The sequence below is a fragment of the Salmo salar genome, chromosome 24 (genome assembly GCF_965601325.2).
Source record: "Salmo salar chromosome 24, fSalSal1, whole genome shotgun sequence".
NCBI lineage: Eukaryota > Metazoa > Chordata > Actinopteri > Salmoniformes > Salmonidae > Salmo > Salmo salar.
In genome coordinates, this window is record NC_138314.1 from 43537892 (window position 1) to 43565556 (window position 27665).

Consider the following 27665-nt stretch of genomic DNA (forward strand, 5'->3'; position numbering starts at 1 on the left):
AGGTTGACGACATCCGATCCTCGTTTGCTAAGTCAAACGACACTGCTGGTCCTGCTCACACTGCCCTACCCTGTGCTTTGACCTCTTTCTCCCCTCTCTCTCCAGATGAACTCTCGCATCTTGTGACGGCCGGCCGCCCAACAACCTGCCCACTTGACCCTATCCCCTCCTCTCTTCTCCAGACCATTTCCGGAGACCTTCTCCCCTACCTCACCTCGCTCATCAACGCATCCTTGACCGCTGGCTACGTCCCTTCCGTCTTCAAGAGAGCGAGAGTTGCACCCCTTCTGAAAAAACCTACACTCGATCCCTCCGATGTCAACAACTACAGGCCAGTATCCCTTCTTTCCTTTCTCTCCAAAACTCTTGAACGCGCCGTGCTTGGCCAGCTCTCTTGCTATCTCTCTCAGAATGACCTTCTTGATCCTAATCAGTCAGGTTTCAAGACTGGGCATTCAACTGAGACTGCTCTTCTCTGTGTCACGGAGGCTCTCCGCACTGCTAAAGCTAACTCTCTCTCCTCTGCTCTCATCCTTCTAGACCTATCTGCTGCCTTTGATACCGTGAACCATCAGATCCTCCTCTCCACCCTCTCCGAGCTGGGCATCTCCGGCACCGCGCACGCTTGGATTGCGTCCTACCTGACAGGTCGCTCCTACCAGGTGGCGTGGCGAGAATCTGTCTCCGCACCACGTGCTCTCACCACTGGTGTCCCCCAGGGCTCTGTTCTTGGCCCACTCCTATTCTCGCTATACACCAAGTCACTTGGCTCTGTCATATCCTCACATGGTCTCTCATATCATTGCTATGCAGATGACACACAATTAATCTTCTCCTTTCCCCCTTCTGACAACCAGGTGGCGAATCGCATCTCTGCATGTCTGGCAGACATATCAGTGTGGATGACGGATCACCACCTCAAGCTGAACCTCGGCAAGACGGAGCTGCTCTTCCTCCCGGGGAAGGACTGCCCGTTCCATGATCTCGCCATCACGGTTGACAACTCCCTTGTGTCCTCCTCCCAGAGTGCTAAGAGCCTTGGCGTGACCCTGGACAACACCCTGTCGTTCTCCACCAACATCAAGGTGGTGACCCGATCCTGTAGGTTCATGCTCTACAACATTCGCAGAGTACGACCCTGCCTCACACAGGAAGCGGCGCAGGTCCTAATCCAGGCACTTGTCATCTCCCGTCTGGATTACTGCAACTCGCTGTTGGCTGGGCTCCCTGCCTGTGCCATTAAACCCCTACAACTCATCCAGAACGCCGCAGCCCGTCTGGTGTTCAACCTTCCCAAGTTCTCTCACGTCACCCCGCTCCTCCGCTCTCTCCACTGGCTTCCAGTCGAAGCTCGCATCCGCTACAAGACCATGGTGCTTGCCTACGGAGCTGTGAGGGGAACGGCACCTCCGTACCTTCAGGCTCTGATCAGGCCCTACACCCAAACAAGGGCACTCCGTTCATCCACCTCTGGCCTGCTCGCCTCCCTACCTCTGAGGAAGCACAGTTCCCGCTCAGCCCAGTCAAAACTGTTCGCTGCTCTGGCACCCCAATGGTGGAACAAGCTCCCTCACGACGCCAGGACAGCGGAGTCAATCACCACCTTCCGGAGACACCTGAAACCCCACCTCTTCAAGGAATACCTGGGATAGGATAAAGTAATCCTTCTAACCCCCCCCTTAAAAGATTTAGATGCACTATTGTAAAGTGGTTGTTCCACTGGATATTATAGGTGAATGCACCAATTTGTAAGTCGCTCTGGATAAGAGCGTCTGCTAAATGACTAAAATGTAAATGTAAAAATGTCCTACCTCCAGACTATCAGACTGCTGAATAGACACTACTAGTTACTACCTCCAGACCATCAGACTGCTGAATAGACACTACTAGTTATTACCTCCCAGACTATCAGACTGCTGAATAGACACTACTAGTTACTACCTCCCAGACTATCAGACTGCTGAATAGACACTACTAGTTACTACCTCCAGACTATCAGACTGCTGAATAGACACTACTAGTTACTACCTCAATACCATCAGACTGCTGAATAGACACTACTAGTTATTACCTCCCAGACTATCAGACTGCTGAATAGACACTACTAGTTACTACCTCCCAGACTATCAGACTGCTGAATAGACACTACTAGTTACTACCTCCCAGACCATCAGACTGCTGAATAGACACTACTAGTTACTACCTCCAGACCATCAGACTGCTGAATAGACACTACTAGTCACTACCTCCCAGAACATCAGATTGCTGAATAGAGACTACTAGTTACTACCTCCCAGACCATCAGACTGCTGAATAGACACTACTAGTTACTACCTCCAGACCATCAGACTGCTGAATAGACACTACTAGTTACTACCTCCCAGAACATCAGACTGCTGAAAAGACACTACTAGTTACTACCTCCAGACCGTCAGACTGCTGAATAGACACTACTAGTTACTACCTCCAGACTATCAGACTGCTGAATAGACACTACTAGTTACTACCTCCAGACTATCAGATTGCTGAATAGACACTACTAGTTACTACCTCCAGACCATCAGACTGCTGAATAGACACTACTAGTTACTACCTCCAGACTATCAGACTGCTGAATAGACACTACTAGTTACTACCTCCAGACTATCAGATTGCTGAATAGACACTACTAGTTACTACCTCCCAGACTATCAGACTGCTGAATAGACACTACTAGTTACTACCTCCCAGACCATCAGACTGCTGAATAGACACTACTAGTTACTACCTCCCAGACCATCAGACTGCTGAATAGACACTACTAGTTACTATCTCCCAGACCATCAGACTGTTGAATAGACACTACTAGTTACTACCTCCCAGACTATCAGACTGCTGAATAGACACTACTAGTTACTACCTCCCAGACCATCAGACTGCTGAATAGACACTACTAGTTACTACCTCCCAGACCATCAGACTGCTGAATAGACACTACTAGTTACTATCTCCCAGACCATCAGACTGCTGAATAGACACTACTAGTTACTACCTCCCAGACTATCAGACTGCTGAATAGACACTACTAGTTACTACCTCGCAGACCATAAGACTGCTGAATAGACACTACTAGTTACTACCTCCAGACCATCAGACTGCTGAATAGACACTACTAGTTATTACCTCCCAGACCATCAGACTGCTGAATAGACACTACTAGTTCCTACCTCCAGACTATCAGACTGCTGAATAGACACTACTAGTTACTACCTCAATACCATCAGACTGCTGAATAGACACTACTAGTTACTACCTCCAGACCATCAGACTGCTGAATAGACACTACTAGTCACTACCTCCCAGAACATCAGATTGCTGAATAGAGACTACTAGTTACTACCTCCCAGACCATCAGACTGCTGAATAGACACTACTAGTTACTACCTCCAGACCATCAGACTGCTGAATAGACACTACTAGTTACTACCTCCCAGAACATCAGACTGCTGAATAGACACTACTAGTTACTACCTCCAGACCGTCAGACTGCTGAATAGACACTACTAGTTACTACCTCCAGACTATCAGACTGCTGAATAGACACTACTAGTTACTACCTCCAGACTATCAGATTGCTGAATAGACACTACTAGTTACTACCTCCAGACCATCAGACTGCTGAATAGACACTACTAGTTACTACCTCCCAGACTATCAGACTGCTGAATAGACACTACTAGTTACTACCTCCCAGACCATCAGACTGCTGAATAGACACTACTAGTTACTACCTCCCAGACCATCAGACTGCTGAATAGACACTACTAGTTACTATCTCCCAGACCATCAGACTGCTGAATAGACACTACTAGTTACTACCTCCCAGACTATCAGACTGCTGAATAGACACTACTAGTTACTACCTCGCAGACCATAAGACTGCTGAATAGACACTACTAGTTACTACCTCCAGACCATCAGACTGCTGAATAGACACTACTAGTTACTACCTCAATACCATCAGACTGCTGAATAGACACTACTAGTTATTACCTCCCAGACTATCAGACTGCTGAATAGACACTACTAGTTACTACCTCCCAGACTATCAGACTGCTGAATAGACACTACTAGTTACTACCTCCCAGACCATCAGACTGCTGAATAGACACTAATAGTTACTACCTCCAGACCATCAGACTGCTGAATAGACACTACTAGTCACTACCTCCCAGAACATCAGATTGCTGAATAGAGACTACTAGTTATTACCTCCCAGACCATCAGACTGCTGAATAGACACTACTAGTTACTACCTCCAGACCATCAGACTGCTGAATAGACACTACTAGTTACTACATCCCAGACCATCAGACTGCTGAATAGACACTACTAGTTACTACCTCCAGACCATCAGACTGTTGAATAGACACTACTAGTTACTACCTCCCAGACCATCAGACTGCTGAATAGACACTACTAGTTACTACCTCCCAGACCATCAGACTGCTGAATAGACACTACTAGTTACTACCTCCCAGACTATCAGACTGCTGAATAGACACTACTAGTTACTACCTCCCAGACCATCAGACTGCTGAATAGACACTACTAGTTACTACCTCCAGACCATCAGACTGCTGAATAGACACTACTTGTTCCTACCTCCAGACCATCAGACTGCTGAATAGACACTACTAGTTACTACCTTCCAGACCATCAGACTGCTGAATAGACACTACTAGTTACTACCTCCAGACTATCAGACTGCTGAATAGACACTACTAGTTACTACCTCCCAGACCATCAGACTGCTGAATAGACACTACTAGTTACTACCTCCAGACCATCAGACTGCTGAATTGACACTACTAGTTACTACCTCCAGACCATCAGACTGCTGAATAGACACTACTAGTGACTACCTCCAGACCATCAGACTGCTGAATAGACACTACTAGTTACTACCTCCAGACCATCAGACTGCTGAATAGACACTACTAGTTACTACCTCCAGACCATCAGACTGCTGAATAGAAACTACTAGTTACTACCTCCCAGACCATCAGACTGCTGAATAGACACTACTAGTTACTACCTCCAGACCATCAGACTGCTGAATAGACACTACTAGTTACTACCTCCAGACTATCAGACTGCTGAATAGACACTAGTAGTTACTACCTCCAGACTATCAGATTGCTGAATAGACACTACTAGTTACTACCTCCCAGACTATCAGACTGCTGAATAGACACTACTAGTTACTACCTCCCAGACCATCAGACTGCTGAATAGACACTACTAATTACTACCTCCAGACTATCAGACTGCTGAATAGACACTACTAGTTACTACCTACAGACTATCAGACTGCTGAATAGACACTACTAGTTACTACCTCCCAGACCATCAGACTGCTGAATAGACACTACTAGTTACTACCTCCCAGACCATCAGACTGCTGAATAGACACTACTAGTTACTACCTCCCAGACCATCAGACTGCTGAATAGACACTACTAGTTACTATCTCCCAGACCATCAGACTGCTGAATTGACACTACTAGTTACTACCTCCCAGACTATCAGACTGCTGAATAGACACTACTAGTTACTACCTCCCAGACCATCAGACTGCTGAATAGACACTACTAGTTACTACCTCCAGACCATCAGACTGCTGAATAGACACTACTAGTTACTACCTCCCAGAACATCAGACTGCTGAATAGACACTACTAGTTCCTACCTCCAGACTATCAGACTGCTGAATAGACACTACTAGTTACTACCTCCAGACCATCAGACTGCTGAATAGACACTACTAGTTATTACCTCCCAGACTATCAGACTGCTGAATAGACACTACTAGTTACTACCTCCCAGACTATCAGACTGCTGAATAGACACTACTAGTTACTACCTCCAGACTATCAGACTGCTGAATAGACACTACTAGTTACTACCTCAATACCATCAGACTGCTGAATAGACACTACTAGTTATTACCTCCCAGACTATCAGACTGCTGAATAGACACTACTAGTTACTACCTCCCAGACTATCAGACTGCTGAATAGACACTACTAGTTACTACCTCCCAGACCATCAGACTGCTGAATAGACACTACTAGTTACTACCTCCAGACCATCAGACTGCTGAATAGACACTACTAGTCACTACCTCCCAGAACATCAGATTGCTGAATAGAGACTACTAGTTACTACCTCCCAGACCATCAGACTGCTGAATAGACACTACTAGTTACTACCTCCAGACCATCAGACTGCTGAATAGACACTACTAGTTACTACCTCCCAGAACATCAGACTGCTGAATAGACACTACTAGTTACTACCTCCAGACCGTCAGACTGCTGAATAGACACTACTAGTTACTACCTCCAGACTATCAGACTGCTGAATAGACACTACTAGTTACTACCTCCAGACTATCAGATTGCTGAATAGACACTACTAGTTACTACCTCCAGACCATCAGACTGCTGAATAGACACTACTAGTTACTACCTCCAGACTATCAGACTGCTGAATAGACACTACTAGTTACTACCTCCAGACTATCAGATTGCTGAATAGACACTACTAGTTACTACCTCCCAGACTATCAGACTGCTGAATAGACACTACTAGTTACTACCTCCCAGACCATCAGACTGCTGAATAGACACTACTAGTTACTACCTCCAGACTAACAGACTGCTGAATAGACACTACTAGTTACTACCTCCAGACTATCAGACTGCTGAATAGGCTCTTTAGTTACTACCTCCAGACCATCAGACTGCTGAATAGACACTACTAGTTACTACCTCCAGACCATCAGACTGCTGAATAGACACTACTAGTTACTACCTCCCAGACCATCAGACTGCTGAATAGACACTACTAGTTACTACCTCCAGACCATCAGACTGCTGAATAGACACTACTAGTTACTACCTCCAGACTATCAGACTGCTGAATAGACACTACTAGTTACTACCTCCAGACTATCAGATTGCTGAATAGACACTACTAGTTACTACCTCCCAGACTATCAGACTGCTGAATAGACACTACTACTTACTACCTCCCAGACCATCAGACTGCTGAATAGACACTACTAGATACTACCTCCAGACTATCAGACTGCTGAATAGACACTACTAGTTATTACCTCCCAGACAATCAGACTGCTGAATAGACACTACTAGTTACTACCTCCAGACCATCAGACTGCTGAATAGACACTACTAGTTACTACCTCCAGACTATCAGACTGCTGAATAGACACTACTAGTTACTACCTCCAGACTATCAGATTGCTGAATAGACACTACTAGTTACTACCTCCCAGACTATCAGACTGCTGAATAGACACTACTAGTTACTACCTCCCAGACCATCAGACTGCTGAATAGACACTACTAGTTACTACCTCCAGACTATCAGACTGCTGAATAGACACTACTAGTTACTACCTCCAGACTATAAGACTGCTGAATAGACACTACTAGTTACTACCTCCCAGACCATCAGACTGCTGAATAGACACTACTAGTTACTACCTCCCAGACTATCAGACTGCTGAATAGACACTACTAGTTACTACCTCCAGACCATCAGACTGCTGAATAGACATTACTAGTTACTACCTCCCAGACTATCAGACTGCTGAATAGACACTACTAGTTACTAACTCCCAGACCATCAGACTGCTGAATAGACACTACTAGTTACTACCTCCCAGACTATCAGACTGATGAATAGACAATACTAGTTACTACCTCCCAGACCATCAGACTGCTGAATAGACACTACTAGTTACTACCTCCAGACCATCAGACTGCTGAATAGACACTATTTGTTACTACCTCCAGACTATCAGACTGCTAAATAGACACTACTAGTTACTACCTCCCAGACCATCAGACTGCTGAATAGACACTACTAGTTACTACCTCCAGACCATCAGACTGCTGAATAGACACTACTAGTTACTACCTCCAGACCATCAGACTGCTGAATAGACACTACTAGTTACTTCCTCCAGACCATCAGACTGCTGAATAGACACTACTAGTTACTACCTCCAGACTATCAGACTGCTGAATAGACACTACTAGTTACTACCTCCAGACCATCAGACTGCTGAATAGACAATACTAGTTACTTCCTCCCAGACCATCAGACTGCTGAATAGACACTACTAGTTACTACCTCCAGACCGTCAGACTGCTGAATAGACACTACTAGTTACTACCTCCAGACTATCAGACTGCTGAATAGACACTACTAGTTACTACCTCCAGACTATCAGATTGCTGAATAGACACTACTAGTTACTACCTCCCAGACTATCAGACTGCTGAATAGACACTACTAGTTACTACCTCCAGACTATCAGACTGCTGAATAGACACTACTAGTAACTTCCTCAGAGACCATCAGACTGCTGAATAGACACTACTAGTTACTACCTCCAGACCATCAGACTGCTGAATAGACACTACTAGTTACTACCTCCAGACTATCAGACTGCTGAATAGACACTACTAGTTACTACCTCCAGACTATCAGATTGCTGAATAGACACTACTAGTTACTACCTCCCAGACTATCAGACTGCTGAATAGACACTACTAGTTACTACCTCCCAGACCATCAGACTGCTGAATAGACACTACTAGTTACTACCTCCAGACTATCAGACTGCTGAATAGACACTACTAGTTACTACCTCCAGACTATCAGACTGCTGAATAGACACTACTAGTTACTACCTCCCAGACCATCAGACTGCTGAATAGACACTACTAGTTACTACCTCGAGACCATCAGACTGCTGAATAGACACTACTAGTTACTACCTCCCAGACCATCAGACTGCTGAATAGACACTACAAGTTACTACCTCCCAGACCATCAGACTGCTGAATAGACACTACTATTTACTACCTCCCAGACCATCAGACTGCTGAATAGACACTACTAGTTACTACCTCCCAGACTATCAGACTGCTGAATAGACACTACTAAGTACTACCTCCAGACTATCAGACTGCTGAATAGACACTACTAGTTACTACCTCCCAGACCATCAGAATGCTGAATAGACACTACTAGTTACTACCTCCCAGAACATCAGACTGCTGAATAGACACTACTAGTTACTACCTCCAGACCATCAGACTGCTGAATAGACACTACTAGTTACTACCTCCCAGACAATCAGACTGCTGAATAGACACTACTAGTTACTACCTCCCAGACCATCAGACTGCTGAATAGACACTACTAGTTACTACCTCCCAGACCATCAGACTGCTGAATAGACACTACTAGTTACTACCTCCCAGACTATCAGACTGCTGAATAGACACTACTAGTTACTACCTCCAGACTATCAGACTGCTGAATAGACACTACTAGTTACTACCTCCCAGACCATCAGAATGCTGAATAGACACTACTAGTTACTACCTCCCAGACCATCAGACTGCTGAATAGACACTACTAGTTACTACCTCCCAGACTATCAGACTGCTGAATAGACACTACTAGTTACTACCTCCCAGACCATCAGACTGCTGAATAGACACTACTAGTTACTACCTTCCAGACCATCAGACTGCTGAATAGACACTACTAGTTACTACCTCCAGACTATCAGAATGCTGAATAGACACTACTAGTTACTACCTCCCAGACCATCAGACTGCTGAATAGACACTACTAGTTACTACCTCCAGACCATCAGACTGCTGAATAGACACTACTAGTTACTACCTCCAGACCATCAGACTGCTGAATAGACACTACTAGTTACTACCTCCAGACCATCAGACTGCTGAATAGACTCTACTAGTTACTACCTCCAGAACATCAGACTGCTGAATAGACACTACTAGTTACTACCTCCAGACCATCAGACTGCTGAATAGACACTACTAGTTACTACCTCCCAGACCATCAGACTGCTGAATAGACACTACTAGTTACTACCTCCAGACCATCAGACTGCTGAATAGACACTACTAGTTACTACCTCCAGACTATCAGACTGCTGAATAGACACTACTAGTTACTACCTCCAGACTATCAGATTGCTGAATAGACACTACTAGTTACTACCTCCCAGACTATCAGACTGCTGAATAGACACTACTACTTACTACCTCCCAGACCATCAGACTGCTGAATAGACACTACTAGTTACTACCTCCAGACTATCAGACTGCTGAATAGACACTACTAGTTATTACCTCCCAGACAATCAGACTGCTGAATAGACACTACTAGTTACTACCTCCCAGACCATCAGACTGCTGAATAAACACTACTAGTTACTACCTCTAGACCATCAGACTGCTGAATAGACACTACTAGTTACTACCTCCAGACTATCAGACTGCTGAATAGACACTACTAGTTACTACCTCCCAGACCATCAGACTGCTGAATAGACACTAGTAGTTACTACCTCCCAGACCATCAGACTGCTGAATAGACACTACTAGTTACTACCTCCCAGACCATCAGACTGCTGAATAGACACTACTAGTTACTACCTCCCAGACCATCAGACTGCTGAATAGACACTACTAGTTACTACCTCCAGACCATCAGACTGCTGAATAGACACTACTAGTTACTACCTCCAGACCATCAGACTGCTGAATAGACTCTACTAGTTACTACCTCCAGACCATCAGACTGCTGAATAGACACTACTAGTTACTACCTCCAGACCATCAGACTGCTGAATAGACACTACTAGTTACTACCTTCCAGACCATCAGACTGCTGAATAGACACTACTAGTTACTACCTCCAGACCATCAGACTGCTGAATAGACACTACTAGTTACTACCTCCAGACTATCAGACTGCTGAATAGACTCTACTAGTTACTACCTCCAGACTATCAGATTGCTGAATAGACACTACTAGTTACTACCTCCCAGACTATCAGACTGCTGAATAGACACTACTACTTACTACCTCCCAGACCATCAGACTGCTGAATAGACACTACTAGTTACTACCTCCAGACTATCAGACTGCTGAATAGACACTACTAGTTACTACCTCACAGACAATCAGACTGCTGAATAGACACTACTAGTTACTACCTCCAGACCATCAGACTGCTGAATAGACACTACTAGTTACTACCTCCAGACTATCAGACTGCTGAATAGACACTACTAGTTACTACCTCCAGACTATCAGATTGCTGAATAGACACTACTAGTTACTACCTCCCAGACTATCAGACTGCTGAATAGACACTACTAGTTACTACCTCCCAGACCATCAGACTGCTGAATAGACACTACTAGTTACTACCTCCAGACTATCAGACTGCTGAATAGACACTACTAGTTACTACCTCCAGACTATAAGACTGCTGAATAGACACTACTAGTTACTACCTCCCAGACCATCAGACTGCTGAATAGACACTACTAGTTACTACCTCCCAGACTATCAGACTGCTGAATAGACACTACTAAATACTACCTCCAGACTATCAGACTGCTGAATAGACACTACTAGTTACTACCTCCAAGACCATCAGAATGCTGAATAGACACTACTAGTTACTACCTCCCAGACCATCAGACTGCTGAATAGACACTACTAGTTACTACCTCCAGACCATCAGACTGCTGAATAGACACTACTAGTTACTACCTCCCAGACCATCAGACTGCTGAATAGACACTACTAGTTACTACCTCCCAGACCATCAGACTGCTGAATAGACACTACTAGTTACTACCTCCCAGACCATCAGACTGCTGAATAGACACTACTAGTTACTACCTCCCAGACTATCAGACTGCTGAATAGACACTACTAGTTACTACCTTCCAGACCATCAGACTGCTGAATAGACACTACTACTTACTACCTCCCAGACCATCAGACTGCTGAATAGACACTACTAGTTACTACCTCCAGACCATCAGACTGCTGAATAGACACTACTAGTTACTACCTCCCAGACCATCAGACTGCTGAATAGACACTACTAGTTACTACCTCCCAGACCATCAGACTGCTGAATAGACACTACTAGTTACTACCTCCCAGACCATCAGACTGCTGAATAGACACTACTAGTTACTACCTCCCAGACCATCAGACTGCTGAATAGACACTACTAGTTACTACCTCCCAGACCATCAGACTGCTGAATAGACACTACTAGTTACTACCTCCCAGACTATCAGACTGCTGAATAGACACTACTAGTTACTACCTCCAGACCATCAGACTGCTGAATAGACACTACTACTTACTACCTCCCAGACCATCAGACTGCTGAATAGACACTACTAGTTACTACCTCCAGACTATCAGATTGCTGAATAGACACTACTAGTTACTACCTCCAGACCATTAGACTGCTGAATAGACACTACTAGTTACTACCTCCAGACCATCAGACTGCTGAATAGACACTACTAGTTACTACCTCCAGACTATCAGACTGCTGAATAGACACTACTAGTTACTACCTCCAGACCATCAGACTGCTGAATAGACACTACTAGTTACTACGTCCAGACTATCAGAATGCTGAATAGACACTACTAGTTACTACCTCCCAGACCATCAGACTGCTGAATAGACACTACTAGTTACTACCTCCAGACCATCAGACTGCTGAATAGACACTACTAGTTACTACCTCCAGACCATCAGACTGCTGAATAGACACTACTAGTTACTACCTCCAGACTATCAGACTGCTGAATAGACACTACTAGTTACTACCTCCAGACTATCAGACTGCTGAATAGACACTACTAGTTACTACCTCCCAGACCATCAGACTGCTGAATAGACACTACTAGTTACTACCTCCAGACCATCAGACTGCTGAATAGACACTACTAGTTACTACCTCCAGACTATCAGAATGCTGAATAGACACTACTAGTTACTACCTCCCAGACCATCAGACTGCTGAATAGACACTACTAGTTACTACCTCCAGACCATCAGACTGCTGAATAGACACTACTAGTTACTACCTCCAGACCATCAGACTGCTGAATAGACACTACTAGTTACTACCTCCAGACTATCAGACTGCTGAATAGACACTACTAGTTACTACCTCCAGACTATCAGACTGCTGAATAGACACTACTAGTTACTACCTCCCAGACCATCAGACTGCTGAATAGACACTACTAGTTACTACCTCCAGACCATCAGACTGCTGAATAGACACTACTAGTTACTACCTCCCAGACCATCAGACTGCTGAATAGACACTACTAGTTACTACCTCCAAGACCATCAGACTGCTGAATAGACACTACTAGTTACTACCTCCAGACCATCAGACTGCTGAATAGACACTACTAGTTACTACCTCCAGACCATCAGACTGCTGAATAGACACTACTAGTTACTACCTCCAGACCATTAGACTGCTGAATAGACACTACTAGTTACTACCTCCAGACCATCAGACTGCTGAATAGACACTACTAGTTACTACCTCCAGACTATCAGACTGCTGAATAGACACTACTAGTTACTACCTCCAGACTATCAGACTGCTGAATAGACACTACTAGTTACTACCTCCAGACTATCAGACTGCTGAATAGACACTACTAGTTACTACCTCCCAGACCATCAGACTGCTGAATAGACACTACTAGTTACTACCTCCAGACCATCAGACTGCTGAATAGACACTACTAGTTACTACCTCCCAGACCATCAGACTGCTGAATAGACACTACTAGTTACTACCTCCAAGACCATCAGACTGCTGAATAGACACTACTAGTTACTACCTCCAGACCATCAGACTGCTGAATAGACACTACTAGTTACTACCTCCAGACCATCAGACTGCTGAATAGACACTACTAGTTACTACCTCCAGACCATTAGACTGCTGAATAGACACTACTAGTTACTAAATCCAGACCATCAGACTGCTGAATAGACACTACTAGTTACTACCTCCAGACTATCAGACTGCTGAATAGACACTACTAGTTACTACCTCCAGACCATCAGACTGCTGAATAGACACTACTAGTTACTTCCTCCCAGACCATCAGACTGCTGAATAGACACTACTAGTTACTACCTCCAGACCATCAGACTGCTGAATAGACACTACTAGTTACTACCTCCAGACTATCAGACTGCTGAATAGACACTACTAGTTACTACCTCCAGACTATCAGACTGCTGAATAGACACTACTAGTTACTACCTCCCAGACCATCAGACTGCTGAATAGACACTACTAGTTACTACCTCCAGACCATCAGACTGCTGAATAGACACTACTAGTTACTACCTCCAGAGCATCAGACTGCTGAATAGACACTACTAGTTACTACCTCCCAGACCATCAGACTGCTGAATAGACACTACTAGTTACTACCTCCCAGACCATCAGACTGCTGAATAGACACTACTAGTTACTACCTCCCAGACTATCAGACTGCTGAATAGACACTACTAGTTACTACCTCCCAGACTATCAGACTGCTGAATAGACACTACTAAGTACTACCTCCAGACTATCAGACTGCTTAATAGACACTACTAGTTACTACCTCCGAGACCATCAGAATGCTGAATAGACACTACTAGTTACTACCTCCCAGACCATCAGACTGCTGAATAGACACTACTAGTTACTACCTCCAGACCATCAGACTGCTGAATAGACACTACTAGTTACTACCTCCCAGACCATCAGACTGCTGAATAGACACTACTAGTTACTACCTCCCAGACCATCAGACTGCTGAATAGACACTACTAGTTACTACCTCCCAGACCATCAGACTGCTGAATAGACACTACTAGTTACTACCTCCCAGACTATCAGACTGCTGAATAGACACTACTAGTTACTACCTCCAGACTATCAGACTGCTGAATAGACACTACTAGTTACTACCTCCCAGACCATCAGACTGCTGAATAGACACTACTAGTTACTACCTCCAGACCATCAGACTGCTGAATAGACACTACTAGTTACTACCTCCAGACCATTAGACTGCTGAATAGACACTACTAGTTACTACCTCCAGACCATCAGACTGCTGAATAGACACTACTAGTTACTACCTCCAGACTATCAGACTGCTGAATAGACACTACTAGTTACTACCTCCAGACTATCAGACTGCTGAATAGACACTACTAGTTACTACCTCCAGACTATCAGACTGCTGAATAGACACTACTAGTTACTACCTCCCAGACCATCAGACTGCTGAATAGACACTACTAGTTACTACCTCCAGACCATCAGACTGCTGAATAGACACTACTAGTTACTACCTCCCACACCATCAGACTGCTGAATAGACACTACTAGTTACTACCTCCAAGACCATCAGACTGCTGAATAGACACTACTAGTTACTACCTCCAGACCATCAGACTGCTGAATAGACACTACTAGTTACTACCTCCAGACCATCAGACTGCTGAATAGACACTACTAGTTACTACCTCCAGACCATTAGACTGCTGAATAGACACTACTAGTTACTACCTCCAGACCATCAGACTGCTGAATAGACACTACTAGTTACTACCTCCAGACTATCAGACTGCTGAATAGACACTACTAGTTACTACCTCCAGACCATCAGACTGCTGAATAGACACTACTAGTTACTTCCTCCCAGACCATCAGACTGCTGAATAGACACTACTAGTTACTACCTCCAGACCATCAGACTGCTGAATAGACACTACTAGTTACTACCTCCAGACTATCAGACTGCTGAATAGACACTACTAGTTACTACCTCCAGACTATCAGACTGCTGAATAGACACTACTAGTTACTACCTCCCAGACCATCAGACTGCTGAATAGACACTACTAGTTACTACCTCCAGACCATCAGACTGCTGAATAGACACTACTAGTTACTACCTCCAGAGCATCAGACTGCTGAATAGACACTACTAGTTACTACCTACCAGACCATCAGACTGCTGAATAGACACTACTAGTTACTACCTCCCAGACCATCAGACTGCTGAATAGACACTACTAGTTACTACCTCCCAGACTATCAGACTGCTGAATAGACACTACTAGTTACTACCTCCCAGACTATCAGACTGCTGAATAGACACTACTAAGTACTACCTCCAGACTATCAGACTGCTTAATAGACACTACTAGTTACTACCTCCGAGACCATCAGAATGCTGAATAGACACTACTAGTTACTACCTCCCAGACCATCAGACTGCTGAATAGACACTACTAGTTACTACCTCCAGACCATCAGACTGCTGCATAGACACTACTAGTTACTACCTCCCAGACCATCAGACTGCTGAATAGACACTACTAGTTACTACCTCCCAGACCATCAGACTGCTGAATAGACACTACTAGTTACTACCTCCCAGACCATCAGACTGCTGAATAGACACTACTAGTTACTACCTCCCAGACTATCAGACTGCTGAATAGACACTACTAGTTACTACCTCCAGACTATCAGACTGCCGAATAGACACTACTAGTTACTACCTCCCAGACCATCAGAATGCTGAATAGACACTACTAGTTACTACCTCCCAGACCATCAGACTGCTGAATAGACTACTAGTTACTACCTCCCAGACTATCAGACTGCTGAATAGACACTACTAGTTACTACCTCCCAGACCATCAGACTGCTGAATAGACACTACTAGTTACTACCTTCCAGACCATCAGACTGCTGAATAGACACTACTAGTTACTACCTCCAGACTATCAGAATGCTGAATAGACACTACTAGTTACTACCTCCCAGACCATCAGACTGCTGAATAGACACTACTAGTTACTACCTCCAGACCATCAGACTGCTGAATAGACACTACTAGTTACTACCTCCAGACCATCAGACTGCTGAATAGACACTACTAGTTACTACCTCCCAGACCATCAGACTGCTGAATAGACACTACTAGTTACAACCTCCAGACCATCAGACTGCTGAATAGACACTACTAGTTACTACCTCCAGACTATCAGACTGCTGAATAGACACTACTAGTTACTACCTCCAGACTATCAGATTGCTGAATAGACACTACTAGTTACTACCTCCAGACTATCAGACTGCTGAATAGACACTACTAGTTACTACCTCCCAGACCATCAGACTGCTGAATAGACACTACTAGTTACTACCTCCAGACTATCAGACTGCTGAATAGACACTACTATTTACTTCCTCCCAGACTATCAGACTGCTGAATAGACACTACTACTTACTACCTCCAGACTATCAGACTGCTGAATAGACACTACTAGTTACTACCTCCCAGACCATCAGAATGCTGAATAGACACTACTAGTTACTACCTCCCAGACCATCAGACTGCTGAATAGTCTACTAGTTACTACCTCCCAGACTATCAGACTGCTGAATAGACACTACTAGTTACTACCTCCCAGACCATCAGACTGCTGAATAGACACTACTAGTTACTACCTTCCAGACCATCAGACTGCTGAATAGACACTACTAGTTACTACCTCCAGACTATCAGAATGCTGAATAGACACTACTAGTTACTACCTCCCAGACCATCAGACTGCTGAATAGACACTACTAGTTACTACCTCCAGACCATCAGACTGCTGAATAGACACTACTAGTTAATACCTCCAGACCATCAGACTGCTGAATAGACACTACTAGTTACTACCTCCAGACCATCAGACTGCTGAATAGACTCTACTAGTTACTACCTCCAGACCATCAGACTGCTGAATAGACACTACTAGTTACTACCTCCAGACCGTCAGACTGCTGAATAGACACTACTAGTTACTACCTCCCAGACCATCAGACTGCTGAATAGACACTACTAGTTACAACCTCCAGACCATCAGACTGCTGAATAGACACTACTAGTTACTACCTCCAGACTATCAGAAAGCTGAATAGACACTACTAGTTACTACCTCCAGACTATCAGATTGCTGAATAGACACTACTAGTTACTACCTCCAGACTATCAGACTGCTGAATAGACACTACTAGTTACTACCTCCCAGACCATCAGACTGCTGAATAGACACTACTAGTTACTACCTCCAGACTATCAGACTGCTGAATAGACACTACTAGTTACTACCTCCCAGACTATCAGACTGCTGAATAGACACTACTACTTACTACCTCCCAGAATATCAGACTGCTGAATAGACACTACTAGTTACTACCTCCAGACTATCAGACTGCTGAATAGACACTACTAGTTATTACCTCCCAGACAATCAGACTGCTGAATAGACACTACTAGTTACTACCATCAGACCATCAGACTGCTGAATAGACACTACTAGTTACTACCTCCCAGACTATCAGACTGCTGAATAGACACTACTAGTTACTACCTCCCAGACCATCAGACTGCTGAATAAACACTACTAGTTACTACCTCTAGACCATCAGACTGCTGAATAGACACTACTAGTTACTACCTCCAGACTATCAGACTGCTGAATAGACACTACTAGTTACTACCTCCCAGACCATCAGACTGCTGAATAGACACTACTAGTTACTACCTCCCAGACCATCAGACTGCTGAATAGACACTACTAGTTACTACCTCCCAGACCATCAGACTGCTGAATAGACACTACTAGTTACTACCTCCCAGACCATCAGACTGCTGAATAGACACTACTAGTTACTACCTCCAGACCATCAGACTGCTGATTAGACTCTACTAGTTACTACCTCCAGACCATCAGACTGCTGAATAGACACTACTAGTTACTACCTCCAGACCATCAGACTGCTGAATAGACACTAGTAGTTACTACCTCCCAGACCATCAGACTGCTGAATAGACACTACTAGTTACTACCTCCAGACTATCAGACTGCTGAATAGACACTACTAGTTACTACCTCCAGACTATCAGACTGCTGAATAGACACTACTAGTTACTACCTCCAGACTATCAGATTGCTGAATAGACACTACTAGTTACTACCTCCCAGACTATCAGACTGCTGAATAGACACTACTACTTACTACCTCCCAGACCATCAGACTGCTGAATAGACACTACTAGTTACTACCTCCAGACTATCAGACTGCTGAATAGACACTACTAGTTATTACCTCCCAGACAATCAGACTGCTGAATAGACACTACTAGTTACTACCTCCAGACCATCAGACTGCTGAATAGACACTACTAGTTACTACCTCCCAGACTATCAGACTGCTGAATAGACACTACTAGTTACTACCTCCCAGACCATCAGACTGTTGAATAAACACTACTAGTTAATACCTCTAGACCATCAGACTGCTGAATAGACACTACTAGTTACTACCTCCAGACTATCAGACTGCTGAATAGACACTACTAGTTACTACCTCCCAGACCATCAGACTGCTGAATAGACACTACTAGTTACTACCTCCCAGACCATCAGACTGCTGAATAGACACTACTAGTTACTACCTCCCAGACCATCAGACTGCTGAATAGACACTACTAGTTACTACCTCCAGACCATCAGACTGCTGAATAGACACTACTAGTTACTACCTCCAGACCATCAGACTGCTGAATAGACACTACTAGTTACTACCTCCAGACCATTAGACTGCTGAATAGACACTACTAGTTACTACCTCCAGACCATCAGACTGCTGAATAGACACTACTAGTTACTACCTCCAGACTATCAGACTGCTGAATAGACACTACTAGTTACTACCTCCAGACCATCAGACTGCTGAATAGACACTACTAGTTACTTCCTCCCAGACCATCAGACTGCTGAATAGACACTACTAGTTACTACCTCCAGACCATCAGACTGCTGAATAGACACTACTAGTTACTACCTCCAGACTATCAGACTGCTGAATAGACACTACTAGTTACTACCTCCAGACTATCAGACTGCTGAATAGACACTACTAGTTACTACCTCCCAGACCATCAGACTGCTGAATAGACACTACTAGTTACTACCTCCAGACCATCAGACTGCTGAATAGACACTACTAGTTACTACCTCCAGAGCATCAGACTGCTGAATAGACACTACTAGTTACTACCTCCCAGACCATCAGACTGCTGAATAGACACTACTAGTTACTACCTCCCAGACCATCAGACTGCTGAATAGACACTACTAGTTACTACCTCCCAGACTATCAGACTGCTGAATAGACACTACTAGTTACTTCCTCCAGACTATCAGACTGCTGAATAGACACTACTAGTTACTACCTCCAGACTATCAGACTGCTGAATAGACACTACTAGTTATTACCTCCCAGACTATCAGACTGCTGAATAGACACTACTAGTTACTACCTCCAGACCATCAGACTGCAGAATAGACACTACTAGTTACTACCTCCCAGACTATCAGACTGCTGAATAGACACTACTAGTTATTACCTCCCAGACCATCAGACTGCTGAATAAACACTACTAGTTACTACCTCCCAGACCATCAGACTGTTGAATAAACACTACTAGTTAATACCTCTAGACCATCAGACTGCTGAATAGACACTACTAGTTACTACCTCCAGACTATCAGACTGCTGAATAGACACTACTAGTTACTACCTCCCAGACCATCAGACTGCTGAATAGACACTACTAGTTACTACCTCCCAGACCATCAGACTGCTGAATAGACACTACTAGTTACTACCTCCCAGACCATCAGACTGCTGAATAGACACTACTAGTTACTACCTCCCAGACCATCAGACTGCTGAATAGACACTACTAGTTACTACCTCCAGACCATCAGACTGCTGAATAGACACTACTAGTTACTACCTCCAGACCATCAGACTGCTGAATAGACACTACTAGTTACTACCTCCAGACCATTAGACTGCTGAATAGACACTACTAGTTACTACCTCCAGACCATCAGACTGCTGAATAGACACTACTAGTTACTACCTCCAGACTATCAGACTGCTGAATAGACACTACTAGTTACTACCTCCAGACCATCAGACTGCTGAATAGACACTACTAGTTACTTCCTCCCAGACCATCAGACTGCTGAATAGAAACTACTAGTTACTACCTCCAGACCATCAGACTGCTGAATAGACACTACTAGTTACTACCTCCAGACTATCAGACTGCTAAATAGACACTACTAGTTACTACCTCCAGACTATCAGACTGCTGAATAGACACTACTAGTTACTACCTCCCAGACCATCAGACTGCTGAAAGACACTACTAGTTACTACCTCCAGACCATCAGACTGCTGAATAGACACTACTAGTTACTACCTCCAGAGCATCAGACTGCTGAATAGACACTACTAGTTACTACCTCCCAGACCATCAGACTGCTGAATAGACACTACTAGTTACTACCTCCCAGACCATCAGACTGCTGAATAGACACTACTAGTTACTACCTCCCAGACTATCAGAAAGCTGAATAGACACTACTAGTTACTTCCTCCAGACTATCAGACTGCTGAATAGACACTACTAGTTACTACCTCCAGACTATCAGACTGCTGAATAGACACTACTAGTTACTACCTCCCAGACCATCAGACTGCTGAATAGACACTACTAGTTACTACCTCCCAGACTATCAGAAAGCTGAATAGACACTACTAGTTACTTCCTCCAGACTATCAGACTGCTGAATAGACACTACTAGTTACTACCTCCAGACCATCAGACTGCTGAATAGACACTACTAGTTACTACCTCCAGACTATCAGACTGCTGAATAGACACTACTAGTTACTACATCCAGACTATCAGATTGCTGAATAGACACTACTAGTTACTACCTCCCAGACTATCAGACTGCTGAATAGACACTACTACTTACTACCTCCCAGACCATCAGACTGCTGAATAGACACTACTAGTTACTACCTCCAGACTATCAGACTGCTGAATAGACACTACTAGTTATTACCTCCCAGACAATCAGACTGCTGAATAGACACTACTAGTTACTACCTCCAGACCATCAGACTGCTGAATAGACACTACTAGTTACTACCTCCCAGACTATCAGACTGCTGAATAGACACTACTAGTTACTACCTCCCAGACCATCAGACTGTTGAATAAACACTACTAGTTAATACCTCTAGACCATCAGACTGCTGAATAGACACTACTAGTTACTACCTCCAGACTATCAGACTGCTGAATAGACACTACTAGTTACTACCTCCCAGACCATCAGACTGCTGAATAGACACTACTAGTTACTACCTCCAAGACCATCAGACTGCTGAATAGACACTACTAGTTACTACCTCCAGACCATCAGACTGCTGAATAGACACTACTAGTTACTACCTCCAGACCATCAGACTGCTGAATAGACACTACTAGTTACTACCTCCAGACCATTAGACTGCTGAATAGACACTACTAGTTACTACCTCCAGACCATCAGACTGCTGAATAGACACTACTAGTTACTACCTCCAGACTATCAGACTGCTGAATAGACACTACTAGTTACTACCTCCAGACCATCAGACTGCTGAATAGACACTACTAGTTACTTCCTCCCAGACCATCAGACTGCTGAATAGAAACTACTAGTTACTACCTCCAGACCATCAGACTGCTGAATAGACACTACTAGTTACTACCTCCAGACTATCAGACTGCTGAATAGACACTACTAGTTACTACCTCCCAGACCATCAGACTGCTGAAAGACACTACTAGTTACTACCTCCAGACCATCAGACTGCTGAATAGACACTACTAGTTACTACCTCCAGAGCATCAGACTGCTGAATAGACACTACTAGTTACTACCTCCCAGACCATCAGACTGCTGAATAGACACTACTAGTTACTACCTCCCAGACCATCAGACTGCTGAATAGACACTACTAGTTACTACCTCCCAGACTATCAGAAAGCTGAATAGACACTACTAGTTACTTCCTCCAGACTATCAGACTGCTGAATAGACACTACTAGTTACTACCTCCAGACTATCAGACTGCTGAATAGACACTACTAGTTACTACCTCCCAGACCATCAGACTGCTGAATAGACACTACTAGTTACTACCTCCCAGACTATCAGAAAGCTGAATAGACACTACTAGTTACTTCCTCCAGACTATCAGACTGCTGAATAGACACTACTAGTTACTACCTCCAGACCATCAGACTGCTGAATAGACACTACTAGTTACTACCTCCAGACTATCAGACTGCTGAATAGACACTACTAGTTACTACATCCAGACTATCAGATTGCTGAATAGACACTACTAGTTACTACCTCCCAGACTATCAGACTGCTGAATAGACACTACTACTTACTACCTCCCAGACCATCAGACTGCTGAATAGACACTACTAGTTACTACCTCCAGACTATCAGACTGCTGAATAGACACTACTAGTTATTACCTCCCAGACAATCAGACTGCTGAATAGACACTACTAGTTACTACCTCCAGACCATCAGACTGCTGAATAGACACTACTAGTTACTACCTCCCAGACTATCAGACTGCTGAATAGACACTACTAGTTACTACCTCCCAGACCATCAGACTGTTGAATAAACACTACTAGTTAATACCTCTAGACCATCAGACTGCTGAATAGACACTACTAGTTACTACCTCCAGACTATCAGACTGCTGAATAGACACTACTAGTTACTACCTCCCAGACCATCAGACTGCTGAATAGACACTACTAGTTACTACCTCCAAGACCATCAGACTGCTGAATAGACACTACTAGTTACTACCTCCAGACCATCAGACTGCTGAATAGACACTACTAGTTACTACCTCCAGACCATCAGACTGCTGAATAGACACTACTAGTTACTACCTCCAGACCATTAGACTGCTGAATAGACACTACTAGTTACTACCTCCAGACCATCAGACTGCTGAATAGACACTACTAGTTACTACCTCCAGACTATCAGACTGCTGAATAGACACTACTAGTTACTACCTCCAGACCATCAGACTGCTGAATAGACACTACTAGTTACTTCCTCCCAGACCATCAGACTGCTGAATAGACACTACTAGTTACTACCTCCAGACCATCAGACTGCTGAATAGACACTACTAGTTACTACCTCCAGACTATCAGACTGCTGAATAGACACTACTAGTTACTACCTCCAGACTATCAGACTGCTGAATAGACACTACTAGTTACTACCTCCCAGACCATCAGACTGCTGAATAGACACTACTAGTTACTACCTCCAGACCATCAGACTGCTGAATAGACACTACTAGTTACTACCTCCAGAGCATCAGACTGCTTAATAGACACTACTAGTTACTACCTCCCAGATCATCAGACTGCTGAATAGACACTACTAGTTACTACCTCCCAGACCATCAGACTGCTGAATAGACACTACTAGTTACTACCTCCCAGACTATCAGACTGCTGAATAGACACTACTAGTTACTACCTCCCAGACTATCAGACTGCTGAATAGACACTACTAAGTACTACCTCCAGACTATCAGACTGCTGAATAGACACTACTAGTTACTACCTCCGAGACCATCAGAATGCTGAATAGACACTACTAGTTACTACCTCCCAGACCATCAGACTGCTGAATAGACACTACTAGTTACTACCTCCAGACCATCAGACTGCTGAATAGACACTACTAGTTACTACCTCCCAGACCATCAGACTGCTGAATAGACACTACTAGTTACTACCTCCCAGACCATCAGACTGCTGAATAGACACTACTAGTTACTACCTCCCAGACCATCAGACTGCTGAATAGACACTACTAGTTACTACCTCCCAGACTATCAGACTGCTGAATAGACACTACTAGTTACTACCTCCAGACTATCAGACTGCTGAATAGACACTACTAGTTACTACCTCCCAGACCATCAGAATGCTGAATAGACACTACTAGTTACTACCTCCCAGACCATCAGACTGCTGAATAGACACTACTAGTTACTACCTCCCAGACCATCAGACTGCTGAATAGACACTACTAGTTAGTACCTTCCAGACCATCAGACTGCTGAATAGACACTACTAGTTACTACCTCCAGACTATCAGAATGCTGAATAGACACTACTAGTTACTACCTCCCAGACCATCAGACTGCTGAATAGACACTACTAGTTACTACCTCCAGACCATCAGACTGCTGAATAGACACTACTAGTTACTACCTCCAGACCATCAGACTGCTGAATAGACACTACTAGTTACTACCTCCAGACCATCAGACTGCTGAATAGACTCTACTAGTTACTACCTCCAGACCATCAGACTGCTGAATAGACACTACTACTTACTACCTCCCAGACAATCAGACTGCTGAATAGACACTACTAGTTACTACCTCCCAGACCATCAGACTGCTGAATAAACACTACTAGTTACTACCTCTAGACCATCAGACTGCTGAATAGACACTACTAGTTACTACCTCCAGACTATCAGACTGCTGAATAGACACTACTAGTTACTACCTCCCAGACCATCAGACTGCTGAATAGACACTAGTAGTTACTACCTCCCAGACCATCAGACTGCTGAATAGACACTACTAGTTACTACCTCCCAGACCATCAGACTGCTGAATAGACACTACTAGTTACTACCTCCCAGACCATCAGACTGCTGAATAGACACTACTAGTTACTACCTCCAGACCATCAGACTGCTGAATAGACACTACTAGTTACTACCTCCAGACCATCAGACTGCTGAATAGACTCTACTAGTTACTACCTCCAGACCATCAGACTGCTGAATAGACACTACTAGTTACTACCTCCAGACCATCAGACTGCTGAATAGACACTACTAGTTACTACCTTCCAGACCATCAGACTGCTGAATAGACACTACTAGTTACTACCTCCAGACCATCAGACTGCTGAATAGACACTACTAGTTACTACCTCCAGACTATCAGACTGCTGAATAGACTCTACTAGTTACTACCTCCAGACTATCAGATTGCTGAATAGACACTACTAGTTACTACCTCCCAGACTATCAGACTGCTGAATAGACACTACTACTTACTACCTCCCAGACCATCAGACTGCTGAATAGACACTACTAGTTACTACCTCCAGACTATCAGACTGCTGAATAGACACTACTAGTTACTACCTCACAGACAATCAGACTGCTGAATAGACACTACTAGTTACTACCTCCAGACCATCAGACTGCTGAATAGACACTACTAGTTACTACCTCCAGACTATCAGACTGCTGAATAGACACTACTAGTTACTACCTCCAGACTATCAGATTGCTGAATAGACACTACTAGTTACTACCTCCCAGACTATCAGACTGCTGAATAGACACTACTAGTTACTACCTCCCAGACCATCAGACTGCTGAATAGACACTACTAGTTACTACCTCCAGACTATCAGACTGCTGAATAGACACTACTAGTTACTACCTCCAGACTATAAGACTGCTGAATAGACACTACTAGTTACTACCTCCCAGACCATCAGACTGCTGAATAGACACTACTAGTTACTACCTCCCAGACTATCAGACTGCTGAATAGACACTACTAAATACTACCTCCAGACTATCAGACTGCTGAATAGACACTACTAGTTACTACCTCCAAGACCATCAGAATGCTGAATAGACACTACTAGTTACTACCTCCCAGACCATCAGATTGCTGAATAGACACTACTACTTACTACCTCCCAGACAATCAGACTGCTGAATAGACACTACTAGTTACTACCTCCCAGACCATCAGACTGCTGAATAAACACTACTAGTTACTACCTCTAGACCATCAGACTGCTGAATAGACACTACTAGTTACTACCTCCAGACTATCAGACTGCTGAATAGACACTACTAGTTACTACCTCCCAGACCATCAGACTGCTGAATAGACACTAGTAGTTACTACCTCCCAGACCATCAGACTGCTGAATAGACACTACTAGTTACTACCTCCCAGACCATCAGACTGCTGAATAGACACTACTAGTTACTACCTCCCAGACCATCAGACTGCTGAATAGACACTACTAGTTACTACCTCCAGACCATCAGACTGCTGAATAGACACTACTAGTTACTACCTCCAGACCATCAGACTGCTGAATAGACTCTACTAGTTACTACCTCCAGACCATCAGACTGCTGAATAGACACTACTAGTTACTACCTCCAGACCATCAGACTGCTGAATAGACACTACTAGTTACTACCTTCCAGACCATCAGACTGCTGAATAGACACTACTAGTTACTACCTCCAGACCATCAGACTGCTGAATAGACACTACTAGTTACTACCTCCAGACTATCAGACTGCTGAATAGACTCTACTAGTTACTACCTCCAGACTATCAGATTGCTGAATAGACACTACTAGTTACTACCTCCCAGACTATCAGACTGCTGAATAGACACTACTACTTACTACCTCCCAGACCATCAGACTGCTGAATAGACACTACTAGTTACTACCTCCAGACTATCAGACTGCTGAATAGACACTACTAGTTACTACCTCACAGACAATCAGACTGCTGAATAGACACTACTAGTTACTACCTCCAGACCATCAGACTGCTGAATAGACACTACTAG